This window comes from Bufo gargarizans, chromosome 10 (assembly GCF_014858855.1).
Source record: "Bufo gargarizans isolate SCDJY-AF-19 chromosome 10, ASM1485885v1, whole genome shotgun sequence".
Lineage (NCBI taxonomy): Eukaryota > Metazoa > Chordata > Amphibia > Anura > Bufonidae > Bufo > Bufo gargarizans.
The window spans coordinates 34157461-34177928 of NC_058089.1; the positions used below are offsets into that span (position 1 = coordinate 34157461).

Here is a 20468-nt window from a genome sequence, read left to right on the forward strand (position 1 = left end):
ATGGTGTGCAGGAGGCTTTAGGGTACCTTCACAAGATTCAGATTTTTGTGTGGACAGAACGCATGTACTGTAATACAGTACCAGCAAAGTGTACGAGATTAGACGACTGTCACGTACACGCTGCGTTTTTCTTGGGTGTGGAAATGGCGTGCAGATTTTAAAATCTGCAGCCAATCAATTGATTTGGCGTTTCTCTTGTGCGGATTTTACCCTTGTGAATGGAAGGAAGAGATCTGCGGAACATCTGCATAAAATCCGCCCCAAAAATGTAATAAATAGTGCAGATTTATGTGCATTTGTGCCGTTTTGGTGCAAATTTCACGTGGATTTCTACATATAAATTTGCCCTGTGAGCAGCCACCCTTAGTGCATAGATTCACAGACAGAAGAGTTGTTCCAGAAATTTCCACAGCTGCTCCTGCAGAAATCCATGCACATGCTGCAGAAACAACCCATCACATGACCAGCGCAAAAGAGGTTCCTGCAACAAATCTGCCGCATGAGAAGAGCCCCCTGAGTCCCACCCTTCTGGCACAGGTCCAACCACTGCGTTTGGAAAGACATCTATTGTGGTCTAAGCTCTCCATGTACGAGTCTCTCCAACAGCCCAGCATGTCAGTGGTTTTACGGAACATTCCCATGTTCTGAGGTCAGTGAGGGGAGCTGGACAGCTGCGGAGAGGGCACGTCCGTCACTGAGACCTATAAAGGGTACTGCGACTGGAGCCAATCTAGAGGCCGCCGCGACTGGAGCCAATCTAGAGGCCGCCGCGACTGGAGCCAATCTAGAGGCCGCCGCGACTGGAGCCAATCTAGAGGCCGCCGCGACTGGAGCCAATCTAGAGGCCGCCGCGACTGGAGCCAATCTAGAGGCCGCCGCGACTGGAGCCAATCTAGAGGCCGCCGCGACTGGAGCCAATCTAGAGGCCGCCGCGACTGGAGCCAATCTAGAGGCCGCCGCGACTGGAGCCAACCTAGAGGCCGCCGCGACTGGAGCCAACATAGAGGCCGCCGCGACTGGACCCAACATAGAGGCCGCCGCGACTGGACCCAACATAGAGGCCGCCGCGACTGGACCCAACATAGAGGCCGCCGCGACTGGACCCAACATAGAGGCCGCCGCGACTGGACCCAACATAGAGGCCGCCGCGACTGGACCCAACATAGAGGCCGCCGCGACTGGACCCAACATAGAGGCCGCCGCGACTGGACCCAACATAGAGGCCGCTGTTATGGAGACTCCTATGGTGTACTATGTGGGACTGCTTGGGCTATAATTGCTGGGACCTATAGTACCACCAGAACTACACGAACACAGCAATAGCTTGCCAAGGCTGGACTAGGGCTGTCACCTACAACCAATGTCAGGTATGAAGTCATAATAGCAGCATGCAGTGACGTCACTAGTGCGTGTTATGTAAGCGTGGCTGGCTGGCAGAACCACCACAAACAGGGAAGGCACAGCGGTGATGTCACGGGAGGCACGTCACGCTGCAGAGTCTTACGTGTTTAACACTATAACGTCACTGACTCACCCTCCGGGGTTTCCTCACCGCATAGTTCGTCTGATCGGCCCTACACTGGCAATCCGCGTCCGGAAGCTTGGAACACAAGGAGATCTCCTTCCGGGTCGCAGCTGTGGGTGGTGACGTCAGGTCGGCCGCCGGGACCGCCTTTGCGTGACGTCGTCGCGCTTGGTGAGATTCCCTCGTTACCATGGAGACTGCGAGGCGTGAGGAGGGATCTGTCACCTCTGGGCTGCAGACAGAGGAAGTGGGGAGGGTGCGGGGCTCAGATGGCAGGAGATAATGTGTTGTGACTGTATGGAGTCATCAGGGGGCTACACCCCAACCATTATACCGGTACTGGTGATATTACCAGTGAAACCAGTGCGTATATCACTCTGCATTACTGGTAAGGAACTGAATAAGTCTCTGCTTCTGATGGCTGCCTGGGAACATCAACTAGTGGTCACTGAAACAGGATGTCAAGCGGTTACTAGGCAACGTGGACTTTACAAAATGTATTAGACTAATATTATTACAGGGGAGAGTCCGGGGCGTAACTACCATAGCGGCAGACCATGTGGCTGCTATGGGGCCCAAGACAAGAGGGGGCCCAGTCTGGATCATCCCCTCTTCTACTGGGGTGAAAACGTGGTCAGGACTCTACCCTCTAAAGAAAGAACTTTTAGCAAATGAAGCAGTGGGAAAATGGCGCAAGGGTCACTGAAAGGGGTTTAGGCGGGAACCCTTCTGTCCTGTGTGGGGGGCATGGTTAGATCCCTGCTGTGGGGCCTTTCTCTATGTACGCCACTGGGGAGTGTATATAAGTCACTGCCCCGCATAGCCCCCCGACAGGTTGGGCATTCGCACTGTCCCTCAATTCACCTCTATGGGACCTGCCAGAAATAGCCAAGTGATGGATCTCAGTAGCTCCTTTTCATATTCTCTGCCAGGACATATGGATGTTACTGAGGGGTTGTCCTCTGCTCATGACCTTCTCATTTGGCCAGAGAGAGAAGCAACTGACAAGTAGCATCTCTGATGGGCTGAGTCCATTCGAGTGTTAGTGCTGCTTCACACGAGCGAGTCCATTGTGGGAATCACGCTCCGTGTGCGATCCTCCGCTCTGGACTTGCAGGAGCGCACGGCATTATCATGATTTATAATGCTGTGTGACTCTGCTTGACCTTATTGCTACAGAATCACAGTGACAGCTCTATGTCACTGTGATTCTGTGGAAAAAAGGCCATGCAGAGACACACAGCATTATAAATCATGATAATGCCGTGCGTTCCTGCAAGTCCAGAGCGGAGGATCGCACTCACACACGGAGCGTGATTCCCACAATGGACTCGCTCGTGTGAAACAGTCCTTACTCTAACGTTACCTCCCAAAAAATTTGGAGCCTGACTCCTTTAAAGGCGACCTCACCATTAAAGGGAACCTGTCACTGGGATTTTGTGTATAGAGCTGAGGACATGGTCGCTAGCACATCCGCAATACCCAGTCCCCATAGCTCTGTGTGCTTTTGTTGTGTATAAAAACGATTTTATACATATGCAAAGTAACCTGAGACGAGTCCTGTCCCTGACTCATCTCACATACAGGACTCATCTCAGGTTAATCAAATAGTTTTTTTTTCCAAAATAAAAGCACACAGAGCTATGGGGACTGGGTATTGCGGATGTGCTAGCAGCCATCTAGCAACTCATGTCCTCAGCTCTATACAAAAAATCCAGGTGACAGGTTCCCATTAAAGGGGTTCTGCAGTTTGTTTTAACTGATGATCTATCCTCTGGATAGATCATCAGCATCTGATTGGCGGAGCTTAGCCCCGCCCAGGCCAGTTGATACTAGTCGTGATGTCACTGGGCCAGCGGTAAACAGTGAGAAGGCTGCGGCGATGCTGTCTTCTCAAAAAGCTGATCGGCAGGGGTCCCGGGTGTCGGACCCCCCCCCCCCCCCTGATCAGATGCTGATGATCTATCCAGAGGACAGATCATCAGTTTAAACAAAGTGCAGAACCCCTTTAAGTTTTTATGCAGCTGGACTTCGGGGAACGTACAGAGAACATAGACTATATACGGTACGTACTGTAATCTGCATACCTCAGTTGGACACGATGGGATCTGGAGGTCTGTGTAAACAACATTTTTGCAGGACAGGTTGTACTTTCTAATGGCACCATTTAGGATTCCATACTTGTAGTGGGAAGCTGGAAAAAAAATTCAAGTGGGGTGGAATTGGGAAAAAAAAATCAGTTTTAATGGCATTTCCTATGTGACAAAACAGGTTCTCTGGGTTAATACAATTGCAACAGTACCACATTGGTATAGTTTTTATTGTGTTTTAATACTGGGGGGAAAAAATTGGGTTACATATATAATAATTTTTTTCTTTTGTCATATTCTGACCCCCATAACTTTTTATATTCGTATCTAAGGAGCTCCATTTTGGAGGATGTAGGACTTTTTTATTTTTTTTACTCTGTTACACCGTTTGCCGTATGGGATAATTATTTGTATATTTTAGTAGCACAGGAGTTTTTGGACACAGAGATGCCTATGATGTTTTTGTTAATTGTTTATTTTTGTTTTAATTTTAAGGAAAGTGGGTGATTTGAACTTTTTTTTATATTTTGAAAAACGAATTTTTACTCTTTTTTTATTTGCAGGCCTCTATTGGAATATACCAGTCTCAAGCAGGCTCTGGCCTATCACTGCAATGTAATAGCATCCCCGATGTCAGCCAGGGAAAGCTCTTACCAGCGCAGGAGCATGCGGCTCCCACATTTTCACCACTCAGATGCTGTGGTGAATTTTGACCATGGCATCAGATATGTTAAAGGATAACTGTCATATTTTCATTAAAAAAAAATCTATTTCAGCATATGTTACTGCTGCAGCAGCATTATGCATAAAGCAATCTTTAGTTTCTTCACTTACCACTGTTTTCCTTGAGTTTTCCCCTTAGTTACGGCTGTTTTGAATCCTACATTATGAGGATCTAGACAAGATGGCTCCTCTGGCAGTTCTCTGAGGCCAAAACTGCCTTCCCTCAGGTCACATACAAAAATGCTATATCCAGCAGCTCCCTGCCAGCCAATCAGATTGGATTACTGAGAGACACGCCTCCTCACTCTGAAGCCTAATGCAGGCCTGCAGTGTGAAGGACCGCCCCTCCGTCTTCTCAGCCGGAGACATACAAGCCATAGCAACGTTTTTTTAAGGGAGCAGTGGAAAGGGACAGGGGGCATTAATGAATCTTTTGACAATCATTGACAGACTAACTCCGGTATACATGCCTAGCTCTAATAAACCAGCAAATAAAATAAAAAATATGACAGTTACCCTTTAAAGGTCTGTGATCAGCGTTAGGGCTCATGCACATGACAGTTGTTGTTTTGCGGTCCGTTTTTAACGGATCCGTCTTTCCGTATCTGAGTTTTTTTTTCTCTTATTTTAAGGCTGGGTTCAGACCTGAGCGTTTTACAGCGCGTTCCTACGCGCTGTAAAACGCTCAACAGGCAAGAACCAATGATTCCCTATGGGAATGGTTCTCACCTGAGCGTTTTACGCTGTAAAATGCCCGACGCCCCAAGAAGTACAGGAGCTTCTTTGGGGCGTTTTGTCGCGCGTTCCCGTACATAGATTTCCAGGAACGCGCGACAATGGGCGTTCGCTTGCACAGGAGCCGGGTATGTCAGACGCCCGTAGAATCGCGCATACAGAGCGCTCCATCCAGTACGCTCAGGTGTGAACCCAGCGTTAGTCCTCTTCCGTTCCGTTATTCCACAAAACATATCCGTATAGTTTCCGTATGCAATCTGTTTTTTGTGGATCGGAAACGGAAACAGTAACTCATTAATCACCAAACACATGAGCAATATGGGCTGGGCATAGCATTTCTACAGTATGGATCCGCAAAATACGAATGCCATACGGAACGTAAAACACATACGGTCGTGTGCATGTAGCCTTATTGTTCGCAAATCACGGTCCAAGGCCCCATTCAAGTCAATGGGTCCGCAAAAAATATACAGAACGCACACAGAACACATCCCTATGTCATCCATATTTCAGCCGTATTTTGCAGATCCATTTTGTAGAAATGCTATGCCCAGCCCATATTGCTCATGTGTTTGGTGATTAATAAGTTACTGTTTCCGTTTCCAATACGCAAAAAACAGATCGCATACGGATATGTTTTGTGGAATAACGGAACAGAAGAGGACTTAAATCAGAGAAAAAAAACTGACAAGTCTGTGATATAATTAAAAATGCAGAGCCAAGGAATATCAGGCACTGGAAGTGGCAGGAGAAGGCCTGCAGGCATCTGCTGGCGAGGTCATGTTTTGTGCACGGAGAACAAAGGCTATGATAAAGTCCTTCACCTCCTTAGACAACGTGCCATCAATATACGTTCTAGTGACTTGCTAATGCTGGAATTACTAGCCACCTTTGAGCTGTGTGACCTTACTGAAGAGTCCTTCTTTGTTGCTTGGGCGGAAAGGTTTTACCTGGAGGAATCTCATGCAGATTCTTGTGAACAGGGTCAATTTTATATCCTGAGACTCTTAGGCTTTCACACGAGCGTGACAGATTTGGTCCGGATGCGTTCAGGGTGCGTTCAGTTAAACTCGCACCATTTTGCAAGCAAGTTCAGTCAGTTTTGGCTGCAATTGCGTTTAGTTGTTCAGTTTTTTCCGCGCGGGTGCAATGCGTTTTGACGCTTTTTTCACGCGCGTGATAAAAAACTGAAGGTTTACAAACAACATCTCCTAGCAACCATCAGTGAAAAACGCATTGCATCCGCACTTGCTTGCAGATGCAATGCGTTATTAACGCAGCCCCATTCACTTCTATGGAGCCAGGGCTGCGTTAAAAACGCAGAATATAGAACATGCTGCGATTTTAAAGCATTGCAGAAGTGATGCATGAAAAAAAATGCTCATGTGCACAGCCCTATTGAAATGAATGGGTCAGGATTCAGTGCAGGTGCAATACGTTCACCTACTGCATTGCACCCGCGCGGAAATCTCGCCCGTGTGAACTCAGCCTTAGGCCTCTTTCACACGAGCGTGTCCGGATAAGGTCCGGATGCGTTGCGGCAAACCCCCGCGAGTAGGTACCTACCCAGTTGCAGTCAGTTTTGACTGCGATTGCGTTCCGTTGTTCAGTTTTTATCACGCGGGTGCAATGCGTTTTGCATGAGCGTGATAAAAAACTGAATGTGGTACCCAGACCCGAACTTCTTCACAGAAGTTCAGGTTTGGGTTCAAGGTTGTGTAGATTGTATTATTTCCCCTTATAACATGGTTATAAGGGAAAATAATAGCATTATGAATACAGAATGCATAGTACAATAGCGCTGGAGGGGTTGAAACATTTTTTTAACTCACCTTAATCCACTTGATTGCGCAGCCAGCATTCTGGCTTCTTCTTTGAGGAATAGGACCTTTGATGACGTCACTGCGCTCATCACATGGTCCATCACATGACCTTTTACCATGGTGATTGGTCATGTGACGGACCATGTGATGAACATAGTGACGTAGAGATGGCGGCTGCGCGAACAAGTGGATTAAGGTGAGTTATATTATTTTTTATTTAACCCCTGCAGCCCTATTTTACTTAGCATTCTGTAACTATGTTATAAGGGAAAATAATAATGATCGGGTCCCCATCCCGATCGTCTCCTAGCAACCATGCGTGAAAATCACACCGCATCCGCACTTGCTTGTGGATTCTTGCAATTTTCACGCAGCCCCATTCACTTCTATGGGGCCTGCGTTGCATGAGAAACGCACAAAATAGAGCTTGCTGCGATTTTCACGCAACGCACAAGTGATGCGTGAAAATCACCGCTCATGTGCACAGCCCCATAGAAATGAATGGGTCTGGATTAAGTGCGGGTCAATGCGTTCACCTCACGCATTGCACCCGCGCGGAAAACTCGTCCGTGTGAAAGGGGCCTTAGGCCTCTTTCATATGAGCGTGACGGATTAGGTCCAGGTGCGTTCAGGGAAACTCGCACCATTTTGCAAGCAAGTTTAGTCAGTTTTGTCTGCGATTGCATTGTTTTTTCCGCACAGGTGCAGTGCGTTTTGATGCGTTTTTCACACGCATAATAAAAAACTGAAAGTTTACAAACAACATCTCTTAGCAACCATCAGTGAAAAACGCATCGCACCCGCAGTTGCTTGCGGATGCAATGCGATTTTCACGCAGCCCGATTAACTTCTATGGGGCCAGGGCTGTGTGAAAAAAAAGCTGAATATAGAACATGCTGCGATTACGCAAAGCAGAAGAGATGCGTGAAAAACGCTCATGTACACAGACCCATTGAAATTAATGGGTCAGGATTCAGTGCGGGTGCAATGCGTTCACGTTACGCATAGCACCTGTGCGCAAAACTCACTCAATGTTGTTCACCATGACACGATAGCCGTGCATGCTGGTTGCCAGGGCATGTTGGTGCTTTCCTCCTTCTCCTGGTCCTTTCACTGTCTGGTGCTGGAGGGGTTAACTTCTTGGCTAGGTGTGTTGTGGGTGTGGCCTCATGGCTCTACATAATCTGGTGTTGTGAGTCTGTGGTCAGTAGTACTCCAGCCTTGGTGTGTGCTGGAGCTATGCTCCTGTCCTGGATATTCCATCCGTCCAGTGTGAGGGCCACCTAGTTAGACATCCTTATGTATTTTACCCTTCCTTCCCTTGTATATGTTTGGAGAGGGTTTATGTACTGGGTGTGTTATGTCTAGTGTTGTGTTCCATGTCTGGTCTGTTTGGTGTATTGTCCAGCATGGTTGCTAGACATTCCCCTGTCTGTCTGTGCCTTCGGTGAGAGGGCCCCTGGGTTCCCCGTAGGGGGAACCAATAGTCAGTGAGCATCTCTGCTTGGTGCCGCCATGCATTCAGTCCGCATAGGGGGCCAGATAGTCTTGGGGCTGGTGTTTCACCCTGTTGCTGCAGCAGGTAAGTGCTTGTTCCGGTGTGTTGTCGTATCACTGGGTTCTTACCTGCCGACCCAGTTGCTGCTCACTTTCTTCCCTTGCCCTTGCTGGTTGGCCTGTGAGACTCCTGTTCGTTCGTTTTCTGGAGGAACAGGTCATCTCTAGCTCCTAAACTTTATTTTAGGGATCATCAGGGCGACTCAGGGTCCAAGATTCCTGTGTATGAGCCCACCTACCATCTGGGTCTTCTCATACGGTTAGGAGTCAGGGCCAGGATTAGGGCGGCTTTAGGAGGTGACATTCTCCCTTTTTTCCCGGCATCCAGGCCTAACTGCTTCCCCATTTTCCTCTTCTATACGGTGGGGAGTTTTCCCCCCACACCCCACCGTGACATTAGGTTTTTCTCAGCATGACAGAAGTGAAGTACAAAGACCAAATTGCCTGGTGAGGACTCAGTCTAGCAGAGTTTGCAGATACAGGAAGTGTTTATGGTGGTATAAATAACTACAGGAGTAACTAGCTTCTTTCTGGACATGCTTTACTCTCCCTAAGCACCAGTTTATGGGTGAGTAACTTCTGATCACTAACGGCATCATTCTGATTGGCAGGACTGAAAGTCTTCTCGAAACCACAAAGCAAAAATGTACCAGAAACCAGAAATGCTGAAAGCTGCTCCATGTTCCACAAAGGAAGCGTCAACTTCGCCGCCTGTTTTCAGGAGTAAAAACCCTGTTTACGGCTGTCTTATTTTTTTAAGTCTCATTTACCAGCTGTTTTGGTGCTTGTTTTGAAGACATTTGTGCCTGTTGCGTCTTTTTTGAGCTTTAAGACTAATTCAGAAGTTTTCAAACTTTTGTGCCTATTCTCTGACCTCTTTATGTAGCTGCTCCTTATTTTGCGCCTGATTTAGTTGTAAAAACAGTCTCATTTCTACTCCAGGGCTGGCGTACTTTTCTCCCTCTGCTTTGAGTGGTGAGTTGCACCAAATGTCTACTTTCTTGGAAAGGTGTGCCTAATTTCAGTTCGCTTGCTCCACATTTTCATGCACATACTAATTAGACCAGTCTCAGTGAATATGACTCGGTCTTACAAGAAAACAACCACTAGAGGTCAGACTTAAACCCAAAAAGAAAAACCTGATTGTGAGGAATATGGATTCATATTTACTGTCAGCCATGTCCCCACACCAGCCATCAGCTGTTAGATAGCAGAGGTAGTGAACTCCACAGGAGGGCCCTGCTTCAAAGCCAGCAGATGGCCGAGGACCTCTAGCAGTCCATCAGTGTTTACAACTTTTTACACTTCCATTAAGCCAGCCAGGAACCCAGCTAATGGAACAGGAAAGACCTCTCTGCAGGGGCTCTAGTCCATTCCCCAGTTCAATTAAATCTAGCAGACAGCATGGAAGCGGCAGTTTATAAGGAATTATAAATTGCCCGGCCATCACAGACACAAACCGCATACATATTTGTGTCCCTGTGGCCACGATAAACAGGCCTGTGGTCATAGTCTGGCTGTGGGATGCCAGGGAAAGGAGATATACATATCTCCCCACAGAAACCCAATAACGGTACCATGCTTGGACTCTACTGGTAGCCGGAAACCAGGCAGGTCTGTTGGTCCCAGAACCATTTCCCTGTGACCTTCTGGTCTGGAGGTATGAACCCTAAAGGTTTTTGTGGGTCATTGAGCTGCCAGGATCAGCATGGAGGGGGGACCCTTCCCAGAGGCGGGAAGAGTAGGGGCCGGCTACAGTTTAAAAGGCTTGTGCCAGCAAGCGGGCGTGTCTTTTCTCTGAAAGGGGGTCACATTGTGTGATGTGTTTAGAGGGACCTGCAACCGTCTGACATCACTGCCACCGATGTGAATACAGCTCAGAACTCATAACAACACAAAGGACTCATATATCTGGTAAACTGACTTATTGTTTTGCTTAACCCTGTTATACCCTATTACCTGTGTTTGTAACCTCAGACCACTGTATATATTCTTAGTGTGTATAATGTAATTTTAAGCCCTTAAAGGGATTCTGTCACATTTTACCTCCTACAGTAAAACATAGCTACTTGTAGGTCTCCTTGAGCTGTATTAAATGATGCCCTTATTAACTAATAGTCTTGATTTATTTCTATATAAAATTGGTTTTAGTGATATGCTAATTACTTACATAAGGTGCCCAACGGGATGTCCTTTCTTAACTTGGTGCCCAGCCGCACCCCTCGGTCCGGTGCCCAGCGCCGCCTTCCTGAGTCCACCGCCGCCTCTAATATAATATATTCAAGAGTCGGCGCGCTGACATAATCCCTGAGCCTGTTTGAAATCCTGCGCGCACTACACACTGTAGTCTGCGCCCGTGCGGACTACAGGTAATGGCATCGTCGAGTGAAGTGCGCATGCCAAATCTGTGCAAAGATGTGGATTCATTGTCATTTTCAGTCGGGTAGTCACACGTTGTGATGGCAAAGGCAAAAACGAACGTGGTTGGGTTGTTGAACTGCATAAGCAGGGTCTCTCACAGCGCGCCATCGCTGCTGAGGTGGGACGCAGTAAGACAGTCATTTGGAATTTCTTAAATGATCCTGAGGGTTATGCAACAAAATAGTCAAGTGGAAGACCCAAAAAAATTTCATCAGCACTGAGCCGGAGGATCCAATTGGCTGTCCGTCAAGACACTGGACGATCCTCGACCCAAATTAAGGCCCTTACTGGTGCTGACTGCAGCCCCATAACCATCAGACGGCATCTGAGACTGAAGGGCTTCAAAAACAAAAAACGTCTTCAAAGACCTCGTCTCCTTGAACGCCACAGAACTGCTTGTTTGGACTTTGCAAGAGAGCACCAAACATGGGACATTCAAAGGTGGAAGAAAGTTTTATTCTCAGATGAGAAAAAAATGTAACCTTGATGGTCCTGATGGTTTCCAACGTTACTGGCATGACAAGCAGATCCCACCTGAGATGTTTTCTACGCGCCACAGTGGAGGGGGCGCCATAATGGTCTGGGGTGCTTCAGTGGAACAATGGAGCTTCAGGAAGTGCAGGGGCGTCAAACGGCCGCTGGCTATGTCCAGATGTTGCAGAGAGCATTCCTCATGACTGAGGGCCCTCGTCTGTGTGGTAACGACTGGGTTTTTTAACAGGACAACGCTACAGTACACAATGCCCGCAGGCAATGAACTTGCTCGTGTGAAACAGCCCTTAGGCTGGTTTCACACGGGCGTTGCGGAAAAATGTGCGGGTGCGTTGCGGAAACACCCGCGATTTTTCCGCGCGAGTGCAAAACATTGTCATGCGTTTTGCACTCGCGTGAGAAAAATCGCGCATGTTTGGTACCCAAACCCGAACTTCTTCAAAGAAGTTCGGGCTTGGGATTGATGTTCTGTAGATTCTATTATTTTCCCTTATAACATGGTTATAAGGGAAAATAATAGCATTCTGAATACAGAATGCTTAGTATAATAGCGCTGGAAGGGTTAAAAAAATAATAAAAACGTTAACTCACCTTATCCCCATGATCGTGTAGTTCCCGGTCGGTCTGTTCTTTAGCTGTGGGCTTGGGCTGAATGACCTTTGGTGATGTCAGATCACATGCTCCAATCACATGGTCCATCACCATGGTGATGGAGCATGTGATCTGACATCACCACAGGTCCTTTAGTCACAGCTAAAGAAGAGACCGACCGGGAACTAGGCGATCATGGGGATAAGGTGAGTTAACTTTTTTATTTTTTTTAACCCTCCCAGCACTATTATACTAAGCATTCTGTATTCAGAATGCTATTATTTTCCCTTATAACCATGTTATAAGGGAAAATAATACAGTGAATAGACTGTCACCTAGAACCCATGCGTGGAAATCGCACCGCATCCGCACTTGCTTGCGATTTTCACGCAACCCCATTCATTTCTATGGGACCTGCGTTACGTGAAAAACGCAGAATATAGAACATGCTGCGATTTTCACGCAACGCATAAGTGTTGCGTGAAAATCACCGCTCATGTGCACAGCCCCATAGAAATGAATGGGTCAGGATTCAGTGCGGGTGCAATGCGTTTAACTCACGCATCGCACCCGCACGGAAATCTCGCCCGTGTGAAAGGGGCCTTAGAGTGTATTTATAGGTCATGGTTGAGGCGCGATTAAAACCGTTTTAAAACTACACGTATACAAAGTATGGGGCACATTTATTAAGACCAGCGTTTTAGACGCCGTTCTTAATAAAGGCCCTGTGCTGGCGGTGCTTCCACAGAAATTATAAGGGGCTCAGGTGCTAGTTCTAAATGTAAGACCGCTTCCGAGCTGTCTTATATTTAGACCATTTTCTACGCCTAAAACAGGCGTAGAAAATGATGAATGAGACAGGCCTGCCGGCCGCCCCCTTCCCCGCCTATAATTTTAGACCTGGTGTGAGCAGGGCAAAGTCAGAGAAAGCGCAGCCCTCTGCGCCTGAAATATGGCTAATTTAGGCGTATTTCAGAATAGTAAATGACCCCTTATATGTACGCATTTAATGCCGTTGCCCGTAGTACGTAATATGTCAAATATGTTTCACCTGTAAAAATTGCAGCCACATAGAAAACTGTGGCAGATATGCATGCGTTTTTTAAGCCGTTTTTACCGCACCTCAACTATATGTGACTAACCCCTTCCTCTACATATGACACAGGTTCTGCAATTTTTTGTGTATCTGGGACTAAAAATCATGAGGTTTCTGTACAGGCAGTTACAGGAAGTCAGATTTTTACATCTAGACAAGCCTCGCTGTCATATCAGATTCCCTGCAGATAACGTGTTTATGATATTATACGGCAGGTTTATAGCAATATAATCGTATACTGGAATGCTAAAAATGTCACCTGTGTAAGAAATAAATGACCACGCCAGCTCTGTACGTGCTCTCAGTCACTGCTGCCACACACACCCAGGGAGGACCAGCTTCCTGAATGCACCGTGACGCTTGCTTTCTTTTTAGTTTTATGCACACGACTGTGAATATGTTGCTGTTCGCAAATCTGCAAAGTACGGATGACTTTAATAGGTCCGTGGACTGCATTTTGCGGAACAGAATAGGACATGTTCTATAATTTGTGGAACAAACACACAGATGTGGACAGCACACTGCCACTCTATACAACTAGAAGGTTGCACGCAGCCGTAACACACTTGCATGTGCACTAGAAGTAAAGCTGCAGACAGAGAGCGCCCCCTGTAGTGACTTAACCACTTCAACCCCGCTAGCTAAAACCCCCTTAATGACCAGGCCACTTTTTACACTTCGGCACTACACTACTTTCACCGTTTATCGCTCGGTCATGCAACTTACCACCCAAATGAATTTTACCTCCTTTTCTTCTCACTAATGGAGCTTTCATTTGGTGGTATTTCATTGCTGCTGACATTTTTACTTTTTTTGTTATTAATCAAAATGTAACGATTTTTTTGCAAAAAAATGACATTTTTCACTTTCAGCTGTAAAATTTTGCAAAAAAAACGACATCCATATATAAATTTTTCGCCAAATTTATTATTCTACATGTCTTTGACAAAAATTTTAATTTCCGCTTTTTGAAGCAGCTCTGACTTTCTGAGCATCTGTCATGTTTCCTGAGGTTCTACAATGCCCAAACAGTAGAAAACCCCCACAAATGACCCAATTTCGGAAAGTAGACACCCTAAGGTATTCGCTGATGGGCATAGTGAGTTCATAGAACTTTTTATTTTTTGTCACAAGTTAGCGGAAAATTATGATTTTTTTTTTTTTTCCTTACAAAGTCTCATATTCCACTAACTTGCGACAAAAAATTTAAAATTCTAGGAACTCGCTGTGCCCCTCACGGAATACCTTGGGGTGTCTTCTTTCCAAAATGGGGTCACTTGTGGCGTAGTTATACTGCCCTGGCAATTTAGGGGCCCATATGTGTGAGAAGTAGTTTGCAATCGAAATCTGTAAAAAATGACCGGTGAAATCCGAAAGGTGCCCTTTGGAATGTGTGCCCCTTTGCCCACCTTGGCTGCAAAAAAGTGTCACACATCTGGTATCGCCGTACTCAGGAGAAGTTGGGGAATGTGTTTTGGGGTGTCATTTTACATATACCCATGCTGGGTGAGAGAAATATCTCGGCAAATGACAACTTTTCCCATTTTTTTATACAAAGTTGGCATTTGACCAAGATATTTCTCTCACCCAGCATGGGTATATGTAAAATGACACCCCAAAACACATTGCCCAACTTCTCCTGAGTACGGCGATACCAGATGTGTGACACTTTTTTGCAGCCTAGATGCGCAAAGCGGCCCAAATTCCTTTTAGGAGGGCATTTTTAGACATTTGGATCCCAGACTTCTTCTCACGCTTTAGGGCCCCTAAAAAGCCAGGGCAGTATGTGACCCCACTTTGGAAAGAAGACACCCCAAGGTATTCAATGCGGGGCATGGCGAGTTCATAGAAATTTTTTTTTGTTGCATAAGTTAGCGGAAATTGATTTTTTTTTTTTGTTTTTTCTCACAAAGTCTCCCTTTCCGCTAACTTAGGACAAAAATTTCAATCTTTCATGGACTCAATATGCCCCTCACGGAATACCTTGGGGTGTCTTCTTTCCGAAATGGGGTCACATGTGGGGTATTTATACTGCCCTGGTTTTTTAGGGGCCCTAAAGCGTGAGAAGAAGTCTGGAATATAAATGTCTAAAAAATGTTACGCATTTGGATTCCGTGAGGGGTATGGTGCGTCCATGTGAGATTTTATTTTTTGGACACAAGTTAGTGGAATATGAGACTTTGTAAGAAAAAACAAACAAAAAAAAAATATTTCCGCTAACTTGGGCCAAAAAAATTTCTGAATGGAGCCTTACAGGGGGTGATCTATGACAGGGGGGTGATCAGGGAGTGTATATGGGGTGATCACCCCCCTGTCACTGATCACCCCTCTGAAAGGCTCCATTCAGACGTCCATATGATTTTTACGGATCCACGGATCGGATCCGCAAAACACATACGGACGTATGAATGGAGCCTTACAGGTGGGTGATCAATGACAAGGGGGTGATCACCCATATAGACTTCCTGATCACCCCCCTGTCATTGATCACCCCCCCTGTAAGGCTCCATTAAGACGTCCGTATGATTTTTACAGATCCACGGATACATGGATCGGATCCGCAAAACGCATACGGACGTCTGAATGGAGCCTTACAGGGGGGTGATCAATGACGGGGTGATCAGGGAGTGTATATGAGGTGATCACCCCCCTGTCATTGATCACCCCCCTGTAAGGCTCCATTCAGACATCCGTATGTGTTTTGCGGATCCGATCCATGTATCCGTGGATCCGTAAAAATCATACGGACGTATGGATGGAGCCTTACAGGGGGGTGATCAATGACAGGGAAGTGATCAGGAAGTCTATATGCGTGATCACCCCCTTGTCATTGATCACCCCCCTGTAAGGCTCCATTCAGACGTCCGTATGTGTTTTGCAGATCCGATCCATGTATCCGTAAAAATCATACGGACGTCTGAATGGAGCCTTACAGGGGGGTGATCAATGACAGGGAAGTGATCAGGAAGTCTATATGCGTGATCACCCCCGTGTCATTGATCACCCCCCTGTAAAGCTCCATTCAGCCGTCCGTATGTGTTTTGCGGATCCGATCCATGTATCCGTAAAAATCATACGGACGTCTGAATGGAGCCTTACAGGGGGGTGATCAATGACAGGGGGGTGATCGGGAAGTCTATATGGGTGATCACCCCCTTGTCATTGATCACCCCCCTGTAAGGCTTCATTCAGACGTCCGTATGCGTTTTGCGGATCCGATCCATGTATCAGTGGATCCGTAAAAATAATACGGACGTCTGAACGGAGCCTGACGGGGGTGATCAATGACAGGGGGGTGATCAGGGAGTCTGTATGGGGTGATCAGGGGTGATCAGTGGTTCATAAAGGGTTAATAAGTGACAGGGGGGGGTGTAGTGTAGTGTAGTGTTTTGTGGTACTTTACTGAGCTACCTGTGTCCTCTGGTGGTCGATCCAAACAAAAGGGACCACCAGAGGACCAGGTAGCAGGTATATTAGACGCTGTTATCAAAACAGCGTCTAATATACCTGTTAGGGGTTAAAAAAAAAACATCTCCAGCCTGCCAGCGAACGATCACCGCTGGCAGGCTGGAGATCCACTCTCTTACCTTCTGTTCCTGTGAGCGCGCGCGCGTTCACAGGAAATCTCGGCTCTCGCGGGAGGACGCGTATATGCGTCCACCCAGAAGAGCAGGGCCGCCGGCAGGACGCAATCCTGCGTACGGCGGTCCTGGAGCGGTTAAAGGGAACCTGTCACCTGGATTTTTGGTATAGAGCTGAGGACATGGGTTGCTAGATGGCCACTAGCACATCCGCAATACCCAGTCCCCATAGCTCTGTGTGCTTTTATTGTGTTTAAAAAACGATTTGATACATATGCAAATTACCATAAAAGAGTCATATCTTACTTGTGTGACCAGAGAAGAGTCATATTTTCAAGCTCTGACTCATCTCAGGTTAATTTGCATATGTATCAAATCGGTTTTTATACACTATAAAAGCACACAGAGCTATGGCGACTGGGTATTGCGGATGTGCTAGTGGCCATCTAGCAACCCATGTCCTCAGCTCTATACCCAAAATCCCGGTGACACGTTCCCTTTAAAGCATCACACATTACACTAATCAATGCACATGTTTATCTAGGCCTGCCAAGAGAGCAATAGAGCGGGCATATGGTCACCCCAATTCTACACCTATTTTCATCATGAGCATTACCCTTCTGATAACATCTTCCCCTCAGAGCAGCAGAAAACTGATAATGGATTACTTATCTACATAGGAGTTCTTATCTGTTGCATTGACTGGAGGATATTTATATAAAGGGTTTTCCAAGATTTAATACAGATGACCTATCCTCAGGATAGGTCATCAGTATCTGATCGGTGGGGGTCCGACACCCTGGATCCCCATCCATCGGCTATTTTGAGAAGGTACCGTTGCTCCTGTGAGCACCAAGGCCTTCTCTCTGCTTTCCCTCGGCCGAGAGACGACACGTTCATCGGTCACGTGGCCTAGGAGCAGCTCAATCTCATTCAAGTGAATGGGGCTGAGCTGCAATACCAAGCACAACCTCTATACAATGTACAGCGCTGTGCTGAGAGAAGGCAGCGGCGCTCATGGGAGTCGGACCCCCATTGATCAGATACTGATGACCTATCCAGAGGATAGGTCATCAGTAAAAAAATAAATCTCGGAAACCCACTTTAATTTTCAATGGTCAAAGTAATTCAGAGATGAAAAACAGCCAAATATTCTAAATTGTTTTTATGAATATTGAGTTTGATAAAAAAAATATTCCCTTCCCGTGTTGTCACATCCTCTAAGGACCTATGTGAGAAATTTGCCCTCTTCTTCACAGACAAAGTCTCATCTATTCGGTCTGCTATCAAACCTACAACACCGAAAACCTATGCAGAGCCTCGTAATGGATGCCACAACAACCTACTGCCATGGTCTGACTTTAAGGTAATTACCGAAGAAGCAATCTCAAACATCCTTCTAAACCTTCACCAGACTACCTGCGACCTGGACACTGGCCCCACACAGTTCATGTTGAAATGCCCTGATCTGTTCATGCCAGCATTCCATAAGATAGTCAACTGCTCCTTGCAAGCCGGGAAGTCTCCTACCTGTCTGAAAGAAGCAATCATCAGGCCACTACTCAAGAAACCATCCCTAGATCCGGATATTCTGAGCAACTACAGAAAAGTTATTGAGAAGGCTGCATATCTCCAACTTAAAGCTAGGCTCTCAATGAACAACATCTTTGACCCCCTACAATCCGGCTTCAAGAAGCACCACAGCTGTGAAACAGCTCTTGTCCGGATTTGCAAGGACCTGCTCATGGCCAGAGACAGAGGAGAGTGTTCCATCCTGGTGGTACTGCTTGATCTCTCAGTGGCTTTTGATACAATTGATCATGAAATCTTGCTCAACAGACTGCAAGAGTACTGTGGCATTGATGGTTTAGTCCTCCAATGGTTCTCCTTCCTGGCTGGCAGAACTCAAAGGGTAGCCTTGGGGCCTTTCCAGTCCAACCCTGTACCACTAAAATATGGTGTGCCCCAGGGCTCAATCCTATCCCCTTTGTTGTTTACCATATACATGCTGCCACTCGGAAAAAACACGGTCTAACATACCACTGCTATGCTGATGACCCCCAGCTATATATCTGTCATTCAAACCCGATATGACAGACCCAATCCCAAAAATAAACACTTGCTTAGCCGAGCTTCAGGAGTGGATGAATGGAAACTGGCTTAAACTAAATTCTGACAAAACAGAGGTTCTTGTCATCGGAGGCTAGCGCCTAACCGCAAAACAGCTCCAGACACAGTCAACACCACTGAGGGTAGGGAACTCAGACCTTACTAGCGCCAACACCGCGCGCAGCTTGGGTTTCCTGATGGATAAGGAGTTAAACCTCAGGAACCAAATTTCAGCTGTGGTGAAACACTCTTTTTTTCACCTAAGGAATATTGCAAAAATTAAGCACCTCATTCCTTCAGAAGATCTTCCAACCCTACTCTAGTTGTGATAGGTGTTATCCAATAGTAAGGACTGTTTCACATGAGCGAGTCCATTGCGGGAATCACGCTCTGTGTGTGACCATGATCCTCCGTTCTGGACTTGCAGGAGCGCACGGCATTAAACTGATTTATAATGCTGTGTGTCTCTGCTTGACCTTATTTTTACAGAATCACAGTGACATAAAGCTGTCAGTATGATCCTATAAAAGTAAGGTTTAGCAGAGTCACACAGCATTATAAATCGGTATAATGCCGTGCGCTCCTGCAAGTCCAGAACGGAGGATCATGGTCACACACAGAGCGTGATTCCCGCAATGGACTCGCTCGTGTGAAGCGGCTCTATTCTGTAATCGTACTGACCCAGAGAATGAAGGAAACAGGTCAGTTTTACCACAAAGAGAATGCCTTAAAAACAAAACCCATAAAACGATGGCGCAATTGCGTTTTTTTCCACTTTCACCCATTTTTCTTTTTTTTTTTACAGCCACCGACTACATCGTATGCAATATTAAATGGTGCCAGGAGAAACTGCAACTTAGGGCTTGTTAACACGAACGTGCCGTATTTTGCGGAACGGACGACCCTTTATAGAAATGCCTATTTTTGTCCGCCAAACGGACAAGAATAGGACCAGAATCATAATTTTTGCGGGGCCACGGAACAGAGCATCAGATGCGTTTTTTGCGGCCCCTTTAAAGTGAATAGGTCAGCACCCAAGCCGCAAAAAATGCGGCTCGAATGCGGAACCAAACCACGATCGGGTGAATGAGCCCTCATATGGCTAGGTAAATGGAAAAATAAAAAAGTTATGATGCTGGGAAGGCTGGGATAAAAAACTAAAATGCTAAATTGCTGCACCATGAACAGCATTTGTGCTGATTAATCTTTATTCTGTTTTTCTGACTTGTTAAAGGGCTTCTGTCACCCCCCAAAACTCATTTTTCATTTTTGGGCATATTAAAATCCTTATTGGACAACTATTCCCTATATAGGGCTCTTACCTTGTTCTGTGGCTTAGTTTCACTAAAAAGCGATCTTTTAAAATATGCAAATGACTTCACTACCAGCAAGTAGGGGGTCTACTTGCTGGTAGCCGCCGCATCCTCCTTTTATAAAAAAAACGCTCCCTCCTCCTGCTGATTGACAGGGCCAGCGAGCGCTCTCCTCCTCTGACTGGCCCTGTCTGCAATTCAAATCCCGTGCCTGCACCTCATTCGGCGCAGGCGCTCTGAGAGAAGGACGCTCGCTTCCTCAGTGCGCCTGCGCCGATGACGTCTTCTCTTTGGGGTTTAGAGGAAGGTCTGCAGTGCACACTAATAACATACAGAGAAAATCACATGTGAATAGTCCCTGAATGCTATAATTCTGCCTGCAAGAGGCCACCACTAGGGGGAGCTAACTGCA

At 46.5% G+C, this 20468-nt stretch overlaps 1 protein-coding gene across 3 annotated transcripts in view; it reads right to left on the bottom strand.

Moving 5' to 3' along the window:
• PHRF1 (PHD and ring finger domains 1) overlaps positions 1 to 13363 on the bottom strand; it is an 80942-nt gene extending 67579 nt beyond the window's left edge. For 2 of the 3 annotated variants that reach the window (XM_044270963.1, XM_044270966.1), the window contains exon 1: positions 1535 to 1661. The gene's annotated coding sequence lies outside the window, so the exon portion shown is untranslated. Of the gene's footprint in view, positions 1 to 1534; positions 1662 to 3612; positions 3720 to 13312 lie in introns of those variants that run through there. The other variant, XM_044270964.1, reaches the window with a different exon arrangement.
• Between the last annotated feature and the right edge of the window lie 7105 nt (positions 13364 to 20468).